Consider the following 23350-nt stretch of genomic DNA (forward strand, 5'->3'; position numbering starts at 1 on the left):
CTGTCTGTGCCCGCGATAAGACTCCTCGCCAGAAGCCCGCTGGTTTTCTTCATCCTCTGCCTGTCCCCGAACAGCCTTGGTCTCTGATTGGTATGGATTTTATTACTGACTTACCCCCATCCCGTGGCAACACTGTTATTTGGGTGGTCGGTGATCGATTCTCCAAAATGGCACATTTCATCCCTCTTCCTGGTCTTCCTTCAGCGCCTCAGTTGGCTAAACAATTTTTTGTACACATTTTTCGTCTTCACGGGTTGCCCACACAAATCGTCTCGGATAGAGGCGTCCAATTCGTGTCAAAATTCTGGAGGGCTCTCTGTAAACAACTCAAGATTAAATTAAACTTTTCTTCTGCATATCATCCTCAATCTAATGGACAAGTAGAAAGAATTAACCAGGTCTTGGGTGATTATTTACGACATTTTGTTTCCTCCCGCCAGGATGATTGGGCAGATCTTCTACCATGGGCCGAATTCTCGTATAACTTCAGAGTCTCTGAATCTTCCTCCAAATCCCCATTTTTCGTGGTGTACGGCCGTCACCCTCTTCCCCCCCTCCCTACCCCCTTGCCCTCTGGTCTGCCCGCTGTGGATGAAATTTCTCGTGATCTTTCCATCATATGGAGAGAGACCCAAAATTCTCTCTTACAGGCTTCATCACGCATGAAGAAATTTGCGGATAAGAAAAGAAGAGCTCCTCCCATTTTTTCTCCTGGAGACAAGGTATGGCTCTCCGCTAAATATGTCCGCTTCCGTGTCCCTAGCTACAAGTTGGGACCACGCTATCTTGGTCCTTTCAAAATTTTGTGCCAGATTAATCCTGTCTCTTACAAACTTCTTCTTCCTCCTTCTCTTCGTATTCCTAATGCCTTTCACGTTTCTCTTCTTAAACCACTCATCATCAACCGTTTCTCTCCCAAACTTGTTTCCCCCACTAATGTTTCCGGCTCCTCGGACGTCTTCTCCGTCAAAGAGATTCTGGCATCCAAGAAGGTCAGAGGGAAAACCTTTTTTTTAGTTGATTGGGAGGGTTGTGGTCCAGAAGAGAGATCCTGGGAACCTGAGGACAATATTCTAGACAAAAGTCTGATCCTCAGGTTCTCAGGCTCTAAGAAGAGGGGGAGACCCAAGGGGGGGGGGTACTGTTGGGAGTTATTTGGTTTTCACTATTCATAGTACACAACTTTAGGGTCAGACATCTTACTCAGGTTATTCAGCAGAAGACAACCCTACTTGCACATAACTTGGCATGTGACCTGTGTACTTTGTGAGGAATTACAATATGGGTCTACTGGCTGGATTACATACTCTACTGTATATGTAACATACTCTTTTCAGTTTGTTCCAAGGTATCCCACGCTGTCAATGGACAATTTTCATTTTTTGTGCCTATTTTACCTTTTTTTACTTATAATTCACATGTATACAGTTGCAGGGCAGATATCAATGTAATGGGTGGTTCTGCCTGTGGATCTGTTTGTGAATTCAATCCCTCCTGTTTTTAGCTGTGGCATTGGTCACTGCCATGACAACGCCCGGTCCAATCAGGAGGCGTGGACTACTTGTCAATGGTGTTATGCTTTGGCGTCCACGCCCTGCTTAGTTGGGCTATAAATACCTCAGATGTTCCCTGTATGTTTCCTATGATAGAGAAATTTCTCCTAGCACTAACTTCTTTCCTGCACGCTTATTTTGATCTCTGGTTATTTTACTGTTAACTCTTTGTCTCTTGGATTTTGGTTTGGATTTTGACCTGGCTAGTATACAATTCTATTTCTGTGTGTCTATTACCCTTTTGATTCCCGACTCCGAAACCCCGCCCGACTTGTACTCTGTTTGCTTTGTTCAGCAATATAATTCAGCGGAGGGACTAGCTCCAGGCTGGGGAGTCGTCACCTAGGGCAATTTCACAAGAAGGCAGGGAAACGGGTTCTGGTAAGCTTACGGCACAGTATTCCCTTCCCTACCCGATGCGACAATCAGGTCACTGACAGAGAAAAGCCATTCTCTATGGCTCTGTTCTTTACTGCTGGGAGTAGCTGCCTTTGGAATTAATTTTCATCCTTCATTAGGGAACTGTTCTTCATTTGTCATTGTGTCTTCCTAGTGCCTATTTATTGTTTTTAATATAAACCAAAATAAAAAGCACACAATATAAATATAAATGTCACATGCAAAACTTAGAATAATACTACAAAGCAACAATGAGATTGTTCTGCTGCAAGTATGTAATAATATTCTGTTACATCACATGTAAGGAGTAAGAAAAGCTCATTATGAGATAATAGAATGAAGTGATAATGGGATTGATTTAAAATGACCTTTTATTAGTGAGAATGTGAGCATCCATTGTATGTCCCCTAGCGAGCAAATACCAATCATGAGAGCATGAATATCAAGTAAACAACTCCCCAAATAGTACAGCTGTTGGTGTTAATTTGGTTGCATAGAAATGTATAATGGATAATGTATAAAATCGAATTTTAAGAGGTTAGTGATAATTAGAAGTGAGCTGCTGAAGGCAAGTCTGCTTTCTTATCTAGACTTGACTTGGACAGTATAATAATAAACTGAAAAGGAACATTAGCTGGAATATATATATATATATATAATTTTTTTTTATATATAGATGTGCCTCAGTGGACCGGGACATAGTTCATAAAGTGCAATATATGGCACACCAGTCTCTAGCTGGATCATTGAACACTCTGTATTCAGAGTAAATTAAATGAATTCTCCGATCCTCAGCCATTGCTGTTTATACTCAGCAGGTCCCAGCTGATCACAGCTTTCCATCTTGGCACAAAGAAATGCCTGCTCAGCCAGTCTGGTAGAGACAGGGCATGGCTGTGGCTAGTAATTGGATGAATAGGCTTTTTATTGTGCCTAGATGGGACAAGCAAGCAGTGAAAAAGTAAGCACCAGGCAAACAATCTATTCCATTTAAAATGGAAAATCAAAGCCCTGTCTAAATGCCTTTATAAGACATATGGACAATGCTTGTCCAGTTTGGATAAGAAAAATAAGGTTATTTTAAGCATCTTGGATAATTTACTACATTGTTTTATAACAACACTGTTAGCTCAAAATCTGAATTCATCTTTCCATGGTCATAAAATCACAGCAAAGTTCTACACTAATAAGGTTTATCCTGGGTAAACAGCCACAATGTGAAATTCCCAGGTGCAGTGTCAGGGGTCAGCTATCGTAGTGTTTGGGTACATTATCGATGGACAATGGTACAGTTGGAATTTATCCTGGAGAGTGATTTATTGTACTTTACCATCTGGTCTGGTGGACAACACTTGGTTATGACAGATGCTATAAGAACCTCTTCGGTTCAAATGCATAATGCCAACTGTAAAGTTTAGCGGGTGAGAATTTTTTTTACACAGAAGAAAAATGTTCTATAGAACTTAGACTATTTTGTTACAGAAAGACAGCAAGGGGGATTTATCATTGATTTTATAGCTGGGTGTATATTGGTCACAATTTTTTATAAAAATTTTTTGCAACTTTTCCCGCATATTTGTCCAGCAGTTTGGCTGCATATTTTCCTAAATATGTGAATTGTAGGGCATTTAGATTTGGTCTTTTACAGTGATAATGTTTAGTAACTGTGGCTTTTTAAAATGCCGCTAATTTTTGCGCAAACACCTCCAAAAAGTAAGAAATATACTCCAACCCAGACATGGCTTGGTGTGTTTGTAGAAAAGTTGCACATTTTTGGCAACTGGATAAAAAGTTCCAAAATTGAGCACAAGTTAACCAGAGAAAAAAGTGAAATTTCAGGAAATGTGTACCTGCACAAAAAGTATCACATGCTCTGCGACCATTAGCTGTATGGGATATCCCTCTAGTCGAGTTGCGTGAAAATACTGCTCACATGACCTGACGAAGAGGGGGTCCCGCCCCTTAAAACACGTTGTCCGATACCTGTAAACTCACCTTCTCAGTAAAGCAATTTTTTGTTTATTACCTTTTGGTCCATTTCAGTTAATAATATTTATAACTTCACCTTGACTGGGCCGTACAGGAGAACGCCGGAGCAGCAGTTTCAAGCACCTCCACTAGAGGGATATCCCACACATCTGACTACACCGTACCTAAGTACCAGCACTATGGCTGCTCCTGTATACAAAGTAAAGTAAAATAAAGGGAACACTTAAACAAGACAATGTAACTCCAAGTCAATCACTCTTCTGTGAAATCACACTGTCCACTCAGGAAGCAACACTGATTGACAATTGATTTCACATGCTGTTGTGCAAATGGAACTGACAACAGGTGGAAATTATAGGCAATTAGCAAGACACCCCCAATGAATGAGTGGTTCTGCTGGTGGTGACCACAGACCACTTCTCAGTTCCTATGCTTCCTGGCTGATGTTATTAGTCACTTTTGAATGCTGGCAGTGCTTTCACTCTAGCGGTAGCATGAGACAGAGTCTACAACCCACACAAGTGGCTCAGGTAGTGCAGCTCATCCAGGATGGCACATCAATGTGAGCTGTGGCAAGAAGGTTTGCTGTGTCTTTCAGCGTAGTGTCCAGAGCATGGAGGCACTACCAGGAGACAGGCCAGTACATCAGGAGACGTGGAGGAGGTAGTAGGAGGGCAACAACACAGCAGCAGGACCACTACCTCGGCCTTTGTGTAAGGAGTAGCAGGAGGAGCACTGCCAGAGCCCTGCAAAATGACTTCCAACCGGCCACAAATGTGCATGTGTCCACTGAAATGGTCAGAAACAGGCTCCATGAGGGAGGTATGAGGGGCCGATGTCCACAGGTGGGGGTTGTGTTTACAGCCCAACACTGTGCAGGACATTTACCATTTGCCAGAGAACACCAAGATTGGCAAATTCGCCACTGGTGCCCTGTGCTCTTCACAGATGAAAGCAGGTTCACACTGAGCACATGTGACAGACAGGAAAGAGTCTGGAGATGCCATGGAGAATGTTCTGCTGCCTGCAACATCCTCTAGCATGACCGGTTTGGCAGTGGGTTAGTAATGGTGTGAGGTGGCATTTCTCCATGTTCTTGCCAGAGGTAGCCTGACTGCCATTAGGTACCAAGATGAGATCCTCAGACCCCTTGTGAGACCATATGCTGGTGCGGTTGGACCTGGGTTCCTCCTAATGCAAGACAATGCTAGACCTCATGTGGCTGGAGTGTGTCAGCAGTTCCTGCAAGAGGAAGGCATTTATGCTATGGACTAACTGCACGTTTCCCAGACCTGAATCCAATTGTATGCCAATAGTATGTCAATTTTTGCTGCTGTCCTGGCACCATAGGGGCTTCCTAAATGTGACATGCCCCTAAAAATCCATTTCATTAAAATTCACCCTCCAAAATCCTCCTTCCCTTCTGAGCCCTCTACTGCGCTCGCCGAACACTTGACATACACACATGAGGTATTTCCTTACTCGAGAGAAATTGGGTTACAAACTTTGTGGGGCCTTTTATCCCATTACCCATTGTAAAAATTGAAAAACTGGGTCTACAAGAACATGAGAGTGTAAAAAATTAAGATTTTGAATTTTCTCCTTCACTTTGCCGCTATTCCTGTGAATCACCTAAAGGGTTAAAAAACTTTCTGAATGTCATTTTGAATATTTTGAGGGGTGCAGTTTTTATAATGGGGTCATTTATGGGGTATTTCTAATATGAACATTTTGAAAATTTTGTGAAAAATTGGAAAATTGCTGCTGAACTTCGAAGCCCTCTGATGTTTTCCAAAAGTAAAAACACGTCAACTTTACGATGAAAATAAACATAGTAAACATATTGTGTATGTGAATCAATATATAATTTATTTGAAATGTCTGTTTTCCTTACAAGCAGAGAGCTTCAAAGTTAGAAAAATTCAACATTTTCTATTTTTTCATCAAATTTTGGAATTTATCAGCAAGAAATGATGCAAGAATCGACAAAAATTTACCACTTACATCAAGTAGAATATGTCACGAAAAAAACTTTCCCGGAATCAGAATGAAAAGTAAAAGCAACCCCCCAGTTATTAATGCTTAAAATGACAGTGGTCAGAATTGCAAAAAATGCTCCCGTCCTTAGGGTTATAATGGGCTCCGTCCCCAAAGGGTTAAAGTGACAGTGGTCAGATGTGCAAAAATGCCGGGTCCTTAAGGGGTTAAATAGACTGCTATTTAAGTGGGTAAAGTGTCAAGAACCTTGACTGGCTGTGCACACAGTCCTAATGTTAACCATATCAATACAAAAACAGGTCTTGTTAGTCAAACATTGCATTCTAATTACACTAATCCATACCCAAAACAATGTTACAAAATATAGGGTATTTTTTTTCCTAAAGGTTTAGAAGTTATTAACAAAACCACTTTGTATTAATGGCTAATATTTTGCATTGTTATATTTTGTTCGCTCATATGGATATTTTACCAAATAACAAACTAAGAAAAGACCACACATCTAAATGCCTACCCATAAAAACCCATGCAATTCATTTTTAAATAGCACACTATAAAATAAAAATAAAAATCTATATCCAAATCAATAAGACCCATCAATACATATCAAGTTGATTCTAATCACGACTCTAAATTACATCATCATCCAATACAAGATGAAGAACATTAATAAATCATTATACAAACTGAATAAAAGATATTACAGAACCAAATATGTCTTCTTTAATGTAATGATAACTGGGACTTTCTCATGGGTATTGTTAAAAGAATTATATTTTTCAAAAATCGTGTATGTTGCATTATGAAAATATGTTGCAAATGAATTATGAGATTCTACATAATAACTCTTCACGAGGTAACAGAGATAATATTTCCCTTGAATAATTTTCTGTTATAACTTGGTAACAGTCTATTTGTGCTACATATCCATCTGTTCAACCTTAAGCTTCATTAGGAAGTGAGAGAAAACACATTTTAAATGGTTTTAAAATTATATCTCGAAACTTGAAAGAAATCAGCTGAGAACAGAACGTTAAAATAGTATGAAGAATGTACATGTACAAGACTCAGTTGTGCTTATTTGACCAAGAAAGAAACATTTGGTGACTAATTTCCTGTAAGCAGAAGGCGATCAGAATCAGGAGAATGTTTTCTGCAAGGAGAAAGAACCAACTATAGGAAATGATTACTCTAGTGGGCAAGTAAATAACAAGAGATTTGTCACCAAATTGCATCCAATTACTCAACGCAACTAAAAATTATACATGCCTCACAGTGGCACACATTCATTCACAGATTTTCTAAGCAAAGACGGCTTGCAATATTTCTAATAGTAAGTAAAAAATTACACACAAACTTTTAGGCGACATTATGTATAGCTGTTGCTATTTGATATTTTGGAAACCTTTAAGGTTATTAGAGGTAACTGAATCCCTTACATTCCTATTGCTCAAATATAATGACAAACAATTTGTAAATTGTCACGATTCGGCTGGCAGGAGGTGGATCCTCTGTGCCAGAGAGAGATTGGCGTGGACCGTGCTGGTGGATCGGTTCTAAGTTGCTACTGGTATTCACCAGAGCCCGCCGCAAAGCGGGATGGTCTTGCAGCGGCGGTAGCAACCAGGTCGTATCCACCAGCAACGGCTCAACCTCTCTGACTGCTGAAGATAGGCGCGGTACAAGGGAGTAGACAAGAGCAAAGTCGGACGTAGCAGAAGGTCAGGGCAGGCAGCAAGGATCGTGGTCAGGGGCAACGGCAGGAGGTCTGGAACACAGGCTAGGAACACACAAGGGAACGCTTTCACTGGCACAATGGCAACAAGATCCGGCGAGGGAGTGCAGGGGAAGTGAGGTATAAGTAGGGAGTGCACAGGTGAGAATACTGATTAGGCCTGCTGTGCCAATCAGTGGCGCAGCGGCCCTTTAAATGGCAGAGACCCGGCGCGCGCGCGCCGGGACAACACAGACGGGGAACGGGTCAGGTACGGGAGCCGAGATGCGCATCGCGAGCGGGCGTGTCCCGCATCGCGAATCGCATCCCGGCTGGGAGTAATATCGCAGCGCACCCGGTCAGCAGGTCTGACCGGGGCGCTGCGAATGAGAGAACGCTGCGAGCGCTCCGGGAAGGAGCGGGGACCCGGAGCGCTCGGCGTAACAGTACCCCCCCCTTGGGTCTCCCCCTCTTTTTGGAGCCTGAGAACCTGAGGATAAGACTTTTGTCCAGGATGTTGTCCTCAGGTTCCCAGGATCTCTCCTCAGGGCCGCAATTCTCCCAGTCGCCCAAGAAGAATCTTTTACCTCTGACCGTCTTGGATGCTAGAATCTCCTTCACAGAAAAGACGTCAGAAGATCCGGAAACTGGAGTGGGAGAAACAACTTTGGGAGAGAAGCGGTTAAGGATGAGTGGTTTAAGGAGAGAGACATGGAAGGCATTGGGAATACGGAGAGAAGGAGGAAGAAGGAGTTTGTAAGAGACAGGGTTGATCTGGCACTTGATTTTGAAAGGACCAAGATAGCGTGGTCCCAGTTTGTAACTGGGGACACGAAAGCGGACATATTTAGCGGAGAGCCATACCTTGTCTCCGGGAGCAAAAATGGGGGGAGTTCTTCTTTTTTTTATCAGCAAATCTTTTCATCCGGGATGAAGCCTGTAAAAGAGAATTTTGGGTCTCTTTCCATATGGTGGAAAGATCACGAGTCACTTCATCCACAGCGGGCAAACCAGAGGGCAAGGGAGTAGGGAGGGGAGGAAGAGGGTGACGGCCGTACACCACGAAAAATGGGGATTTAGCAGAAGATTCGGAGACTCTGAAGTTGTATGAGAATTCGGCCCATGGTAGAAGATCTGCCCAGTCATCCTGGTGGGAGGAAACAAAATGCCGTAAATAGACACCCAGGACCTGATTAACTCTTTCTACTTGCCCATTGGATTGGGGATGATAAGAAGAAGAGAAGTTTAATTTGATCTTGAGCTGTTTACAGAGGACCCTCCAGAATTTAGACACGAATTGGACGCCTCTATCTGAGACGATATGCGTGGGCAAACCGTGAAGGCGAAAAATGTGTACAAAAAATTGCTTTGCCAACTGAGGAGCTGAAGGAAGACCAGGAAGAGGAATAAAATGTGCCATCTTGGAAAATCGATCAACGACCACCCAAACAACTGTTTTGCCACGGGATGAGGGCAAGTCCGTAATAAAGTCCATACCAATCTGTGACCAAGGCTGTTCAGGAACAGGCAGAGGATGAAGGAGACCAGCAGGCTTCTGGCGAGGAGTCTTATCCCGGGCACAGACAGTACAGGCCCGCACGAAATCAATAACATCAGTCTCCAGAGTCGGCCACCAATAAAATCGAGAGATGAGTTGCAAGGATTTTTTGATGCCCACATGGCCTGCAAGGTGGGAGGAGTGTCCCCATTTGAGAATCCCGAGACGCTCGCGTGGAGAAACGAAGGTCTTCCCTGGAGGAGTTTGCCTGATGGAAGCTGGAGAAGTGGAGATCAGACAGTCCGGAGGAATGATGTGTTGCGGAGAGACCTCTACTTCAGAGGCATCAGAAGAACGAGAGAGGGCATCGGCCCTAATGTTCTTGTCAGCAGGGCGAAAATGGATTTCAAAGTTAAAACGGGCAAAGAACAACGACCACCTAGCCTGGCGAGGGTTCAGTCGTTGGGCAGACTGGAGATAGGAGAGATTCTTGTGATCAGTGTATATGATAACTGGAAATTTTGATCCCTCCAGCAGGTGCCTCCATTCCTCAAGCGCCAATTTAATGGCCAGTAGTTCTCGATCCCCGATGGAATAGTTTCTCTCCGCCGGGGAGAAGGTCCTAGAAAAAAACCCACAAGTCACAGCATGCCCGGAAGAATTTTTTTGTAGAAGGACAGCTCCAGCTCCCACTGAGGAGGCATCTACCTCCAATAGGAAGGGTTTAGATGGGTCAGGTCTGGAGAGCACGGGAGCGGAAGAAAAGGCAGACTTGAGATGTTTAAATGCGTCTTCCGCTTGGGGGGACCAGGACTTGGGATTGGCATTTTTCTTGGTTAAAGCCACGATAGGAGCCACAATAGTGGAAAAGTGTGGAATAAACTGTCTGTAATAATTGGCGAACCCCAAAAAACTTTGGATAGCACGGAGTCCGGAGGGGCGTGGCCAATCTAAGACGGCAGAGAGTTTATCTGGGTCCATTTGTAGTCCCTGGCCAGAGACCAAGTATCCTAGGAAAGGAAGAGATTGACATTCAAAGAGACATTTCTCCATTTTGGCATAAAGTTGATTGTCACGAAGTCTCTGAAGAACCATGCGGACATGCTGGCGGTGTTCTTCTAAGTTGGCAGAAAAAATCTGAATATCGTCCAGATAAACCACAACACAGGAATATAGGAGATCACGAAAAATTTCATTAACAAAGTCTTGGAAGACGGCAGGGGCGTTGCATAGGCCAAAGGGCATGACCAGATACTCAAAGTGTCCATCTCTGGTGTTAAATGCGGTCTTCCATTCGTCCCCCTCCCTGATGCGGATGAGATTATAAGCACCTCTTAAGTCCAGTTTGGTAAAGATGTGGGCACCTTGTAAGCGATCAAAGAGTTCCGAGATAAGAGGTAAGGGGTAGCGGTTTTTTACCGTGATTTTATTAAGTCCGCGGTAATCAATACAAGGACGTAGGGAGCCATCTTTTTTGGACACAAAAAAAAATCCAGCTCCGGCAGGAGAGGAGGACTTGCGGATAAACCCCTGTTTTAAATTCTCCTGGATGTACTCCGACATGGCAAGAGTCTCTGGAGCAGACAGAGGATAGATTCTGCCCCGGGGTGGGGTAGTACCCGGGAGGAGGTCAATAGGACAGTCATAAAGCCTGTGAGGAGGCAAAGTCTCAGCTTGCTTTTTGCAAAAAACGTCAGAATAGTCCATATAAGCCTTAGGAAGACCGGATACAGGGGGAACCACAGGGTCACGGCAAGGAGTACTGGGAACCGATTTAAGACAGTCCTTGTGACAAGAAGTACCCCAGTTCTTGATTTCTCCTGTGGACCAATCAAGGGTTGGGGAATGGCGTTGAAGCCACGGTAATCCAAGAAGAATTTCAGAAGTGCAGTTGGAGAGGACCAAAAATTCAATTTTTTCGTGATGAGGTCCGATGCACATTAGGATTGGTTCCGTGCGGTAACGCACGGTACAGTCCAATCTTTCATTGTTAACAGAATTGATGTAGAGGGGTCTGGCAAGACTGGTCACCGGGATGTTGAACCTGTTGATGAGAGAGGCCAAAATAAAATTTCCTGCAGATCCGGAATCCAAGAAGGCCGTAGCAGAGAAGGAGAAGGTAGAGGAAGATATCCGCACAGGCACAGTAAGGCGTGGAGAAGCAGAGTAGACATCATGAACTTCATGTGCTAAGTATACTGTGGATCATTGTTTTCCAAACAGGGTGTCTCCAGCGGTTGCATAGCCCTTGCATTTTTTTTTTCCTCCTGTCTGTAGCACACCTGGGGGAGGGGTTAATTGATTAACTGCTCTCAGGTGTATAAAACTAACTGGGAAACTCTGTGAGCCCTGATCTGACTGAGTCTAGCTGAAGCTGGGTCTGTATTCTAAAGTGTGGTATTATTAAGTGTTACATTTGAGAAGTTTTATAAGCAGAAGTTTAGAAAGCAGGAGTTGTAAGCAGGACCCACTGTAACTGTAAGTATTACACTCCCTTGATAAAAGTAGTTTTTCTTAATAGTTAATAACAGCTGTTTGTCACCAAGGATATGGACAGCAGGATTGGAGGTTTTCTTCAGTGCACATTGTGCCACATGTATACATCTCTGGAGCAGCAGCTTCAGGGTGAATACCGCTGTGACAAATGTGAGCATGTTGCCCACCTGGAAGCTCATATTAGAGATCTAGAGGAGCAAAATGCAACATTGAGGGCGATTGACAATCTTACAGAGCAAGCAGTTAGTGGGGTAGAAATGGAGGTTGGAGAAACTAGCCAGGAGGCCAAAGTAGGGAGCTGGGTTAATGTAGTTAGAGGGACTGGAAAGGGGGCAAGGAAAAGGAAGGTCACTTCTGCTTCTGATCTCCCAAGTAAAATTGCCAAGTTGGGCGATGATGCGAGGGCCTCAGTATCAGAGATGGCAACCCTAGTGGATACTGGTCTCCCTAACAGCCGGGGGAACAGCTCAACTAGTAGTGTGGGGGATGGTAACGCAGGTAGGCCAAGACAGTTAGTTGTGGTAGGGGACTCTATAATCAGGAAGACGGATAGAATAATTTGTCGCCAATACCACCTCAACCGAATGGTTTGCTGTCTCCCTGGTGCCAGGGTTCGGCATGTGGTGGAAAGGGTGGACAAATTACTAGGGGGGGCTGGGGATGACCCAGCTGTCGTGGTCCATGTGGGAACCAACGACAGAATACATGGTAGGTGGAGGTCCTTGAAGAATAATTACAAGGAACTAGGTGCCAAGCTGAAGGGAAGGACCTCTAAGGTTGTGTTCTCTGGAATACTTCCTGTGCCATGCGCATCGCAGGAAAGACAGCGGGAGCTTAGGGAGTTAAATGCATGGCTTAAGTCGTGGTGTGAGGGGGAAGGGTTTGGGTTTTTAGAGCACTGGGCTGACTTTTCATTGGGGTACAAACTCTATTCTACGGATAATTTGCACCTGAATGGAAGGGGGTCTGCTGTGCTGGGGGAGAGAATCCTGGAAGGGGTGGCTGAGTATTTAAACTAGGTGAGTGGGGGGAGGATAATAAAGCAAAGAAAGCAGACAGTGGGATGGATAGGTTAGAGAGGGGTCAGGACATAATGGCAGGTGGAGAGGAGTCCTGTGGGGGGAGGTTATGAACAGTGGATAAGGAGATTCATGCGTTACAAACCAGCTGTAAAAATAAATGTAGCCCGAAAAATTGTAATCCCAATAATTCAAAAAATTCCATTAGCCCCAATAACTCAATAACTACAATAAGCCCCATTAACTAAAAAAATACCGTTAGCCCCAATAACTTAAATAACAACGTTAGACGCAATAACTTAAATAATAACGTTAGACCCAATAACTCAAAAAATCCCATTAGCCCCAATAACTTAAATAGTACAATTAGCGCTTATAACTCAAAAAATGACATTAACCCCAATAACTCTGAAAATCCCATTAGTGAGACTATATGTGTAAAACTTAATGGAAATGTAAAGTGCATGTTCACAAATGCCAGAAGCCTAGCAAATAAAATGGGGGAGCTTGAGGCCTTGATACGGGAGGAACATATTGATATAGTTGGGGTCACTGAGACATGGCTGGACTCCTCGCATGACTGGGCTGTTAATCTGCAGGGGTTTACATTGTTTCACAAGGATAGAATGAACAGAAAAGGTGGTGGAGTCTGTCTGTATGTAAGAAGTGGTATGAAAGTCAATGTGAACGATGCCATAGTGTGTGATGATTCTGAGGAGGTGGAATCACTGTGGGTAGAATTACAAAAGGAGGGAAATACTGAAAAAATAATATTTGGTGTAATTTACAGACCCCCTAATATCACTGAAGAGATAGAAGGTCGGCTGTATAAACAAATAGAGAGGGCCGCCCGGGCAGGTACAGTGGTAATAATGGGAGATTTTAACTATCCAGATATAGATTGGGGCCGGGGGTTGGCTAAAACTACAAAGGGGAGAAAATTCCTAAATTTATTGCAGGATAATTTTATGGGCCAGTTTGTGGAGGACCCAACAAGAAGTGATGCCTTGTTGGATCTGATCATTTCCAACAACGCAGAGCTGGTTGGTAATGTAACTGTGAGGGAAAACCTTGGTAATAGCGACCACAATATAGTTACTTTTGACTTAAAATGTAGAAAACAAAGACAGACGGGGAAAGCAAAAACATATAACTTTAAAAAGGCAAAGTTCCCTGGGTTGAGGGCTGCACTACAGGACATAGACTGGGGGGAGGTGTTCTCAAATGCTGATGCAGAAGGTAAATGGGACATCTTTAAATCGACTCTAAATAACTATACAGCTAAATATATACCAAAGGGGAACAAATATAAACGATTAAAACTAAATCCTACATGGCTGACAAATGAGGTTAAAAGAGCAATAAACAACAAAAAAATAGCCTTCAAAAAATACAAATCTGATGGGTCAGCTATAACATTTAAACAGTACAAGGAGCTTAATAAAATCTGTAAAAATGTAATAAAAACAGCAAAAATTCAAAATGAGAGACAGGTGGCCGAAGAAAGCAAAACTAATCCTAAATATTTTTTTAGATATATAAATACAAAAAAACCAAGGGCAGAGCATGTAGGACCCCTTAATAATGTTAATGGGGAGGTTGTCACGTGCGATCAAGAGAAGGCGGAGCTACTGAATGGGTTCTTTAGTTCTGTATGTACTATGAAAGAAGGAGCTGACATTGGTCAGGTCAGTGCTGGTAACACATCATATAACGTATTGAACTGGCTTAATGTAGAGATGGTACAAGGTAAGTTAAGTAAAGTAAATGTAAGCAAATCTCCAGGGCCGGATGGACTACACCCAAGAGTTCTTAGAGAGGTAAGTTCAGTAATATCTGTACCCTTGTTCATGATATTTAGAGATTCTCTGGTGTCTGGTATTGTGCCAAGGGACTGGCGCAAGGCTAATGTGGTACCAATCTTCAAGAAGGGCTCTAGGTCTTCGCCAGGCAATTATAGACCGGTAAGTCTAACGTGCATTGTGGGTAAATTGTTTGAAGGACTTATAAGGGATTACATACAGGAATACATAGGGGATAATAGTATTATAAGTGATAGCCAGCATGGGTTTACTAAGGATAGAAGTTGTCAAACCAATCTAATTTGCTTTTATGAAGAGGTGAGTAGAAGCCTTGACAGAGGAATGGCTGTGGATATAGTGTTTCTGGATTTTGCCAAAGCGTTTGATACTGTCCCTCACAGACATCTGACAGGTAAGTTAAGGTCATTGGGCTTGGAAACTTTAGTTTGTAACTGGATTGAACACTGGCTCATGGATCGTACCCAGAGAGTGGTGGTAAATGATTCGTACTCTGATTGGTCCCCGGTTATTAGTGGTGTACCCCAAGGTTCAGTACTGGGCCCGCTGCTGTTTAATTTATTTATCAATGATATAGAGGATGGTATTAACAGCTCTGTTTCTATCTTTGCAGATGACACCAAGCTTTGTAGCACGGTACAGTCTATAGAGGATGTGCATAAGTTACAAGATGACTTGGATAGACTAAGTGTCTGGGCATCCACTCGGCAAATGAGGTTCAATGTGGATAAATGTAAAGTTATGCATCTGGGTACTAATAACCTGCATGCGTCGTATGTCTTAGGGGGGATTAAACTGGCAGAGTCACTGGTAGAGAAGGATCTGGGTGTACTTGTAGATCACAGACTACAAAATAGCATGCAATGTCAGGCTGCTGCTTCCAAAGCCGGCAGGATATTGTCATGTATAAAAAGAGGCATGGACTCGAGGGGCAGGGACATAATACTCCCCCTTTATAAAGCATTGGTACGGCCTCACCTGGAATATGCTGTTCAGTTTTGGTCGCCTGTTCATAAAAGGGACACTGCGGAGTTGGAAAGGGTGCAGAGACGCGCGACTAAACTAATATGGGGCATGGAACATCTTAGCTATGAGGAGCGATTAAAGGAGTTACAATTGTTTAGTCTTGAGAAGAGACGTTTAAGGGGGGATATGATAAACGTATATAAGTATATAAATGGCCCATACAAAAAATATGGAGAAAAACTGTTCCAGGTTAAACCCCCCCAAAGGACGAGGGGGCACTCCCTCCGTCTGGAGAAGAAAAGGTTTAGTCTAAAGGGGCGGCACGCCTTCTTTACCGTGAGGACTGTGAATTTATGGAACGGTCTACCTCAGGAACTGGTCACAGCAGGAACAATTAACAGCTTTAAAGCAGGGTTAGATACATTCCTGGAACAAAATAACATTAATGCTTATGCAGAATTATAAAACTACATCCCTTTCCCTTATCCCCTTACATCCTTCCCTTCAATCCCCTGGTTGGACTTGATGGACGTATGTCTTTTTTCAACCATACTAACTATGTAACTATGTAACTGTCTCATCTTTGTGCGGAGTCAGCATACGTCTTTCCAGGCGGGGAGGACGGATAGGACAATCTTTCAAGAAGTGTTCGGTACCGGTACAGTACAGGCATAGGTTCTCCATGCGGCGTCGTGTCCTCTCTTGAGGTGTCAAGCGAGACCGGTCAACTTGCATAGCCTCCCCGGCGGGAGGCACAGGAACGGATTGCAGAGGACCAGAGGAGAGAGGAGCCGGGGAGAGAAACCGCCTCGTGCGAACAAAGTCCATATCCTGGCGGAGCTCCTGACGCCTTTCGGAAAAACGCATGTCAATGCGGGTGGCAAGATGAATAAGTTCATGCAGGTTAGCAGGAATTTCTCGTGCGGCCAGCACATCTTTAATGTTGCTGGATAGGCCTTTTTTAAAGGTCGCGCAGAGGGCCTCATTATTCCAGGATAATTCGGAGGCAAGAGTACGGATTTGGATGGCGTACTCGCCAACAGAAGAATTACCCTGGACCAGGTTCAGCAGGGCAGTCTCAGCAGAAGAGGCTCGGGCAGGTTCCTCAAAGACACTTCGGATCTCCGTGAAGAAGGAGTGTACAGAGGCAGTGACATGGTCATTGCGGTCCCAGAGCGGTGTGGCCCATGACAGAGCTTTCCCAGACAGAAGGCTGACTACGAAAGCCACCTTAGACCTTTCAGTTGGAAGCTGGTCCGACATCATCTCCAAGTGCAGGGAACATTGCGAAAGAAAGCCACGGCAAAACTTAGAGTCCCCATCAAATTTATCCGGCAAGGATAATCGTAAGCCGGAACCGGCCACTCGCTGAGGAGGAGGTGCAGGAGCTGGCGGAGGAGATTGTTGCTGGAGCTGTGGTAATAGCTGCTGTAGCATCACGGTCTGTTGCGACTGCTGGGCGACCACCGTGGTGAGGTCGGCGACAACTGGCAGTGGGACTTCAGCGGGATCCATGGCCGGATCTACTGTCACGATTCGGCTGGCAGGAGGTGGATCCTCTGTGCCAGAGAGGGATTGGCGTGGATCGTGCTGGTGTACCGGTTCTAAGTTGCTACTGGCATTCACCAGAGCCCGCCGCAAAGCGGGATGGTCTTGCAGCGGCGGTAGCAACCAGGTCGTATCCACCAGCAACGGCTCAACCTCTCTGACTGCTGAAGATAGGCGCGGTACAAGGGAGTAGACAAGAGCAAAGTCGGACGTAGCAGAAGGTCAGGGCAGGCAGCAAGGATCGTGGTCAGGGGCAACGGCAGGAGGTCTGGAACACAGGCTAGGAACACACAAGGGAACGCTTTCACTGGCACAATGGCAACAAGATCCGGCGAGGGAGTGCAGGGGAAGTGAGGTATAAGTAGGGAGTGCACAGGTGAGAATACTGATTAGGCCTGCTGTGCCAATCAGTGGCGCAGCGGCCCTTTAAATGGCAGAGACCCGGCGCGCGCGCGCCCTAAGGAGCGGGGCCGCGCGCGCCGGGACAACACAGACGGGGAACGGGTCAGGTACGGGAGCCGAGATGCGCATCGCGAGCGGGCGTGTCCCGCATCGCGAATCGCATCCCGGCTGGGAGTAATATCGCAGCGCACCCGGTCAGCAGGTCTGACCGGGGCGCTGCGAATGAGAGAACGCTGCGAGCGCTCCGGGGAGGAGCGGGGACCCGGAGCGCTCGGCGTAACATAAATGGATTGCAAGGCATAGACAGTATTAGACAAGTAGGTTAAAGGGGTACTCCACTGGCAAGCGTTCAAAAGGAAATGTTCTGTATGCTGTTTTCGCTCTGAGGGTCGGCCCCTCGTGACATCACGCCCTAGTGGCTAGTGCCAGAAGAACATGCCAGTTAAGCAGCATTGTGGTGATGGCAATGTTGGTAAGTGCTTTGGTGTCATCAGGTTACAGCGTTGTTTACCATTGATTTTCATTGATCCTGATTGACATTATTGGATGCATGATTCTTATATGTTACCACAGCATTTACCTTCACAACAGGATGAAAAAAAAAGGTTATGGCTAGGGATGAGCGAATCGAATCTGTCGAATCCAAATTCGTTACGAATTTCAGGAAAAATTTGATTCACAACAAGTCCAAATATCGCCGCGATTCGATGAAATGAATAGCTTCATTAAACTCCATTTAGTGTGGTCCAGGCTCTAGGGCATCTATAATGGTAGATCCACATGTGAGGACATGGGGCAAGAAACTCTGGGAAGGCGGGTAGGAGGGATAACCTTGAATCACATGCAGCATGCAGCCTATCAGCAGCTAGCTAGCCCTGTGATGTTACAGCCCTATATTATTGGCAGACATCTTGCGGCCAGCCATTACAGCGTTTTATGCCAGAGACAGTGTTTAATTGCAGAGACAGGAGAGAGAGAGAGAGATGCCCCACTCAGGAACCTCTCCCTATTTCCAACATAAAACCCTGAGAAATGGCAGTGTTTTTAGGTGTAAATAGGGAGAGATTCCTGTGTGGGGCCGCCCTTTTTAGGGCGAGTAACACTTGCCAGGAATGGAATTAATAGTGCGAGAGTAGGGCCTTACAGGGGAAATTTTTACCACCACCTATTACAATGGACCATACATTGTTTCCTTCCACCTTTTAGAGGTCTTTTAATCGCATCAATACTTGGTGGTGAGGGTGGCACTTTGGGTCCTTATATTTTATCATAAGCGAAATATTAAAAGTTAAGTTTTACGTTATGCATATCCTCAATACTTACTTGTGCACACTAACACTTTGACAAAAGAGACTTTTTTCTTCTGCCTACCTGCCTCAGCTACTATTCTGATCCTGCCAAACATCTGATGCCAAGTTTTCCTTCTTAACCGGGTACTGGTATTAACACATACCACCCCACTCTGTCACTGGGTCACTTTAAGGACTCCTGATACTGCTGCTGCTCCGGGCTGTGTCATTCTGCCACCATATGTTCTCCTCATGCTGATGAAACCTCCAGGCTGTGTCATTGTGCCGCCATATGGTCTCCTCATACTGCTGCCACATCCAGGCTCTATAATAGTGCCACTCTATGGTCTCGTCATGCTGCTACCACCTCTAGGCTCTGTCATTGTGCCGTCATGTGATATCCTTGTTATATTGATCTTGTAGTTTGACAGTATTTTTTCAAGGTAAATGCTTTGGGTGCCTGGGACACTCAGTCATAAGTATGGGGGGGGGGGGGTTAAAGGCAGGGGCTGGGACAGGTGGTAGAGGTAAGTACAAGCTTTTTCACTGCTGCAACTTATAGCAGTATACGCCCACTCATCCAATGGCGCAGAAGCTGAATGTGCTCCTGTCCAAGTTGCTGGTGCTGCAGTCCCTCCCTTTTCAAGTGGTGGGCTCTGCACCTTTCAAAGAACTGATGGCTTATGCTGAGCCGAGGTGAAGAGTCCCGAGCCGTCATTTCAATGCACGATTTTGCAGAACAGAAGGTGGGCCAGACCTTGAGCCTGTCGGTGTGTACCAAAGTGCATGGCAGCACCGATGTGTGGAGCTGTAACTACGGTCAGGGACAATACATGTTATTTATGGCCCACTGGGTGAATGGGGTTCCTGCACAGCCATAACAGCAACTTGGACAGGTCACGCCGCTTCCGCCTCCACGCTCTCAGGCCGTTGGTCCTGCGACAGTGTGCGACTCAGCCTCCTTCATCAAGAAATCAAATCATGGCTTACTCCACGAAAGCTGGAAATGGGAACCATGGTGACCGACAATGGAAAGAACAGCTTGTCTGCACTGCATCACAGAAGCCTGAACCATGTGCCCTGCAGGGCACACGTGTTCAATCTAGTTGACAAGCAGTTCCTGAAGTATTCATCCCATCTGCAAGACATCCTAAGAATGGGAAGAAAACTTTTCATGCACTTCAGCCACTCATACACAGCAAAGCACACCCTCCTTGAGCTGCAGCGTCAGAACGGCATCCCTCAACATAGTCTGCTTTGTGATGTTTCCACACGTTGGAATTCCACCCTCCATATGTTGGACCGACTATACGAACAGAGAAAACTGATTTCTTGATGATCCAAGCGGGTAGGGGGACTCCCCTTTGTAACTTCAATGACAGCCAGTTGCAGCTCATACGGGACACCTGCCATTTGCTCAGGACCTTTGAGGAAGCCACATTATTAGTCAGTTGCCAGGATTACGGGATGAATGATGTCATTCCACTGCTTCATTTCCTACAAACGCGTGTCGGAAACGATGGCTGGTCAGGAAACTGGAGAAGTGGCGCCTACATCTCACGGCCACATGAGCCCTGTGGGGGCTGAACTGGAAGTGGAAAAGGAGGGGGGGGACAGTGGAGTACAGGCAAGGTTTTGCGAAATGGGTGGTTTTATAGTCATCTGACAGGAGAGAAGGAGCAGGAGCAGCCAGAGGAGCTACAGGGTGATGAGGAAGACGAGACAGAGGACCCAGACACACCTTGGCCATGTGGTCTCCTTATGCTGCTGGCACATTAAATGAAAATGTTTACATTCATCTATTTGAAATCTTCAATTTAAATATAAAAAAAAACTTTAATCTTTTCAATTGTGAGGCCCTATGGTCTCATCAGGCTTTTGCCATCTCTAGGTTGGGTCATTCTGCCACTATATGGTCTCCCCTTGCTGCCTCCAATTTCAGGCTGTGTCATTCTGCCACAATATGGTCTCCTCATGCTGCCGCCACCTCCAAGCTGTGTCATTGTGCCACCATATGGTCTGAGAGGTGGAACAGGTGGGAGCTCGCCTCGCGGAGGACCGCTAGCTCGATTTTAAGATACTAGTACAATCTTTTTCACTGCAGCAACTTCTAGTAGTATGCACCCACTTATCCAATGGCACAGAAGCTGAATGTGTTCTAGTCCAAGTTGCTGGTACTGCAGTCCCTCCCTTTTCAAGTGGGCACTCAGAGTATGGGGCAATTGTGGGGCCATATGGTCTCCCAACCCTGCTGCCACATACAGATGCTCTGCGGCAGTGATTCTAATAGCGATGCCTGAAATCTACATGTCATACTGAATAACCGTATTATATCATTAACACAGCACACGTCCTATGCGTGTTTTGGAAAGGTTCTACACCCCTATTGAGGCTCTCTGTAGCCCAGAAATAGCGATTCGCTGCTAATAAATTCGTATCGAACCAAATTTTTTCGTGAAATTCGTTGGATTGGCCAAATCGAATTTTCAAAAAAATTTGCTCATCTCTAGTTATGGCATTCATAAAATGATATGCCACTTCCATCTGTTTAAAGTTGGTAGATACATTCCTGGGAAATAGGAATACCTCTAGAGTCCATTCACACGTTCAGAATCTGCTGCATGTTTTATGCAGATAATGTTGCTACCCATTAAAGGGGTTATCCATCATAAAATGATTTTAGTATGTACCTGGCAAACAGTAATGGACATGCTTAGGAAGGATCTGTGCTTGTCTTGGGGCCAAATGGCTATGTTGTGAGATTACCATAACACTGTGGCTAGCTTTTTGTGAACTGGTATTTCCTGTTTGAGTTTTCTTTTTTGCCTACAAATCCCATAATTCCATTTTCTTCCCTCCTAGCCATTGAAACATAAATGAGCTGCATCCAATCAAAAGACCTGTGGCTTTCAATCAGGGTGCCTACAGCTGTTGCATTAGTTGCAGATTGATCTCTCTCCCACCAATTGATCGCTCCACCCATTGAAGCAGACAGGCTCCCTGTCATCAGCTGACTAGTGAGTCAGGTCTCGGCCACATTGCAACCTGGGAAAAATACAGACAACAAGCATTTTGTATGCTGGTAAATAGAGAATGGGCGAAGTTACAGTAATTTGATTTGTCACAAACCTCGCAGCTCGGCAGTTGCTGACTTAAGCCTGCATGAATTAGTTCAGCTTCCTGGTGCTCCGGTGGGCTGGAAAAGGTGGATACAGTCCTAGGAGTCCTTTTCCAGCCCACCGGAGCACCTGAAAGCTGAACTAATTTATGCAGGCTAAAGTCAGCAAACACTGAGCCGCAAGGTTTGTGACGAATCGAATCACTGTGACTTCGCTCATCTCTACTGTTAAAAATAAATATTGGGGTGAAAATCACAGAAGAATTGTGAGAAAACCGTAACACACAGGTACAGACACTATATTATGCACCACACTAACAAATCTGGGCAGGATACTGTACATGTGAATACACCACAAGGGTACATTCACACATGCATATTTTCTGCTGTAGATCTGCTTTAGCAGATTTTGCTACCCATTGAAGTTGGTAGGCAGTAAAATCTGAAGAAGCAGATCTGCAGAAAATATGCACATGTGAACATACCCTAAACAGATAGAATAAAGTATAGCTTTATACGGACCGGCAAATGCCCCAACCTTCTTTTCTGCATGCATTTATTTTTATATTACTCTAGAGTCCTTTTGTTGCTGAGCACCTCCATTTCTATATTGGAATAACTGGAGCATTGCCAGAGAATGACAACAGTTTTCTCATTTGCTATACAGTTTTGACCATCAGCTATCTTTTGTCTGTGGCTTAAAAGTAAAGGTACCTTCAGTACACAATATTTATATGAATATAAAATGATATTTAACAAAGGAATGTCTATAATATATATATATATATATATATATATATATATATATGTATAAAAAAAAAAATATATATATATATATATTTTTTTTTTTTAATCTGCCTACCATTTAGCTACATTTAGATATTATTGATTAATAATAAGAGAGGTTTTTCAGTAGTTTTATTTATTTTTAGTATATAGATTGGGACTTGGGTAAACAAATGGCAAGTGTTCCCTGCTGGAAGTGCTGCAATGATGTCACAAATTGTTCACATGACACTGTGGGCAATCACTGGTATTAGTGGCTGCATGCAGTACACATAAGAAAATGTACTATTGTAAACCCCCTTAATGGTGTATTCACACGTACAGTGTTCTGCACAGATTTGAAGTGTAGGATTTTATGCACAGGATTTTATGCTGCTGTTTAGAATGTAAACTAAGTGACTGAACACAGCTTCAATTCTGTGCATCAAATCTGCGCAGAATACTCTATGTGTGATAGTGATGAGTGCCAGGGGCCATATTCGAATTCGCAATATTTTTCAAACATATGGATGAATAGTCGTTCTATGTTTGTGAAATTCGCATATTCGCTATGTTCGTTCTTTTTTTTCATGGGAAAATTCGTAATGAAATTTGCATAATGCACATGCACAATTATATCTTTCACCTAAAAGAAGGGAGGGATCAGTGTCCAGTCTGGAAGTGCCGATATTCGCATAAATAGTCACATAAATTTGCATAAAAATTAGCATTTCGAATATTCGCGCTCAACACTAATGTGTGAATAGACCCTTAAA

Source organism: Hyla sarda, chromosome 7 (genome assembly GCF_029499605.1).
Source record: "Hyla sarda isolate aHylSar1 chromosome 7, aHylSar1.hap1, whole genome shotgun sequence".
In the NCBI taxonomy this organism is placed as follows: Eukaryota; Metazoa; Chordata; class Amphibia; order Anura; family Hylidae; genus Hyla; species Hyla sarda.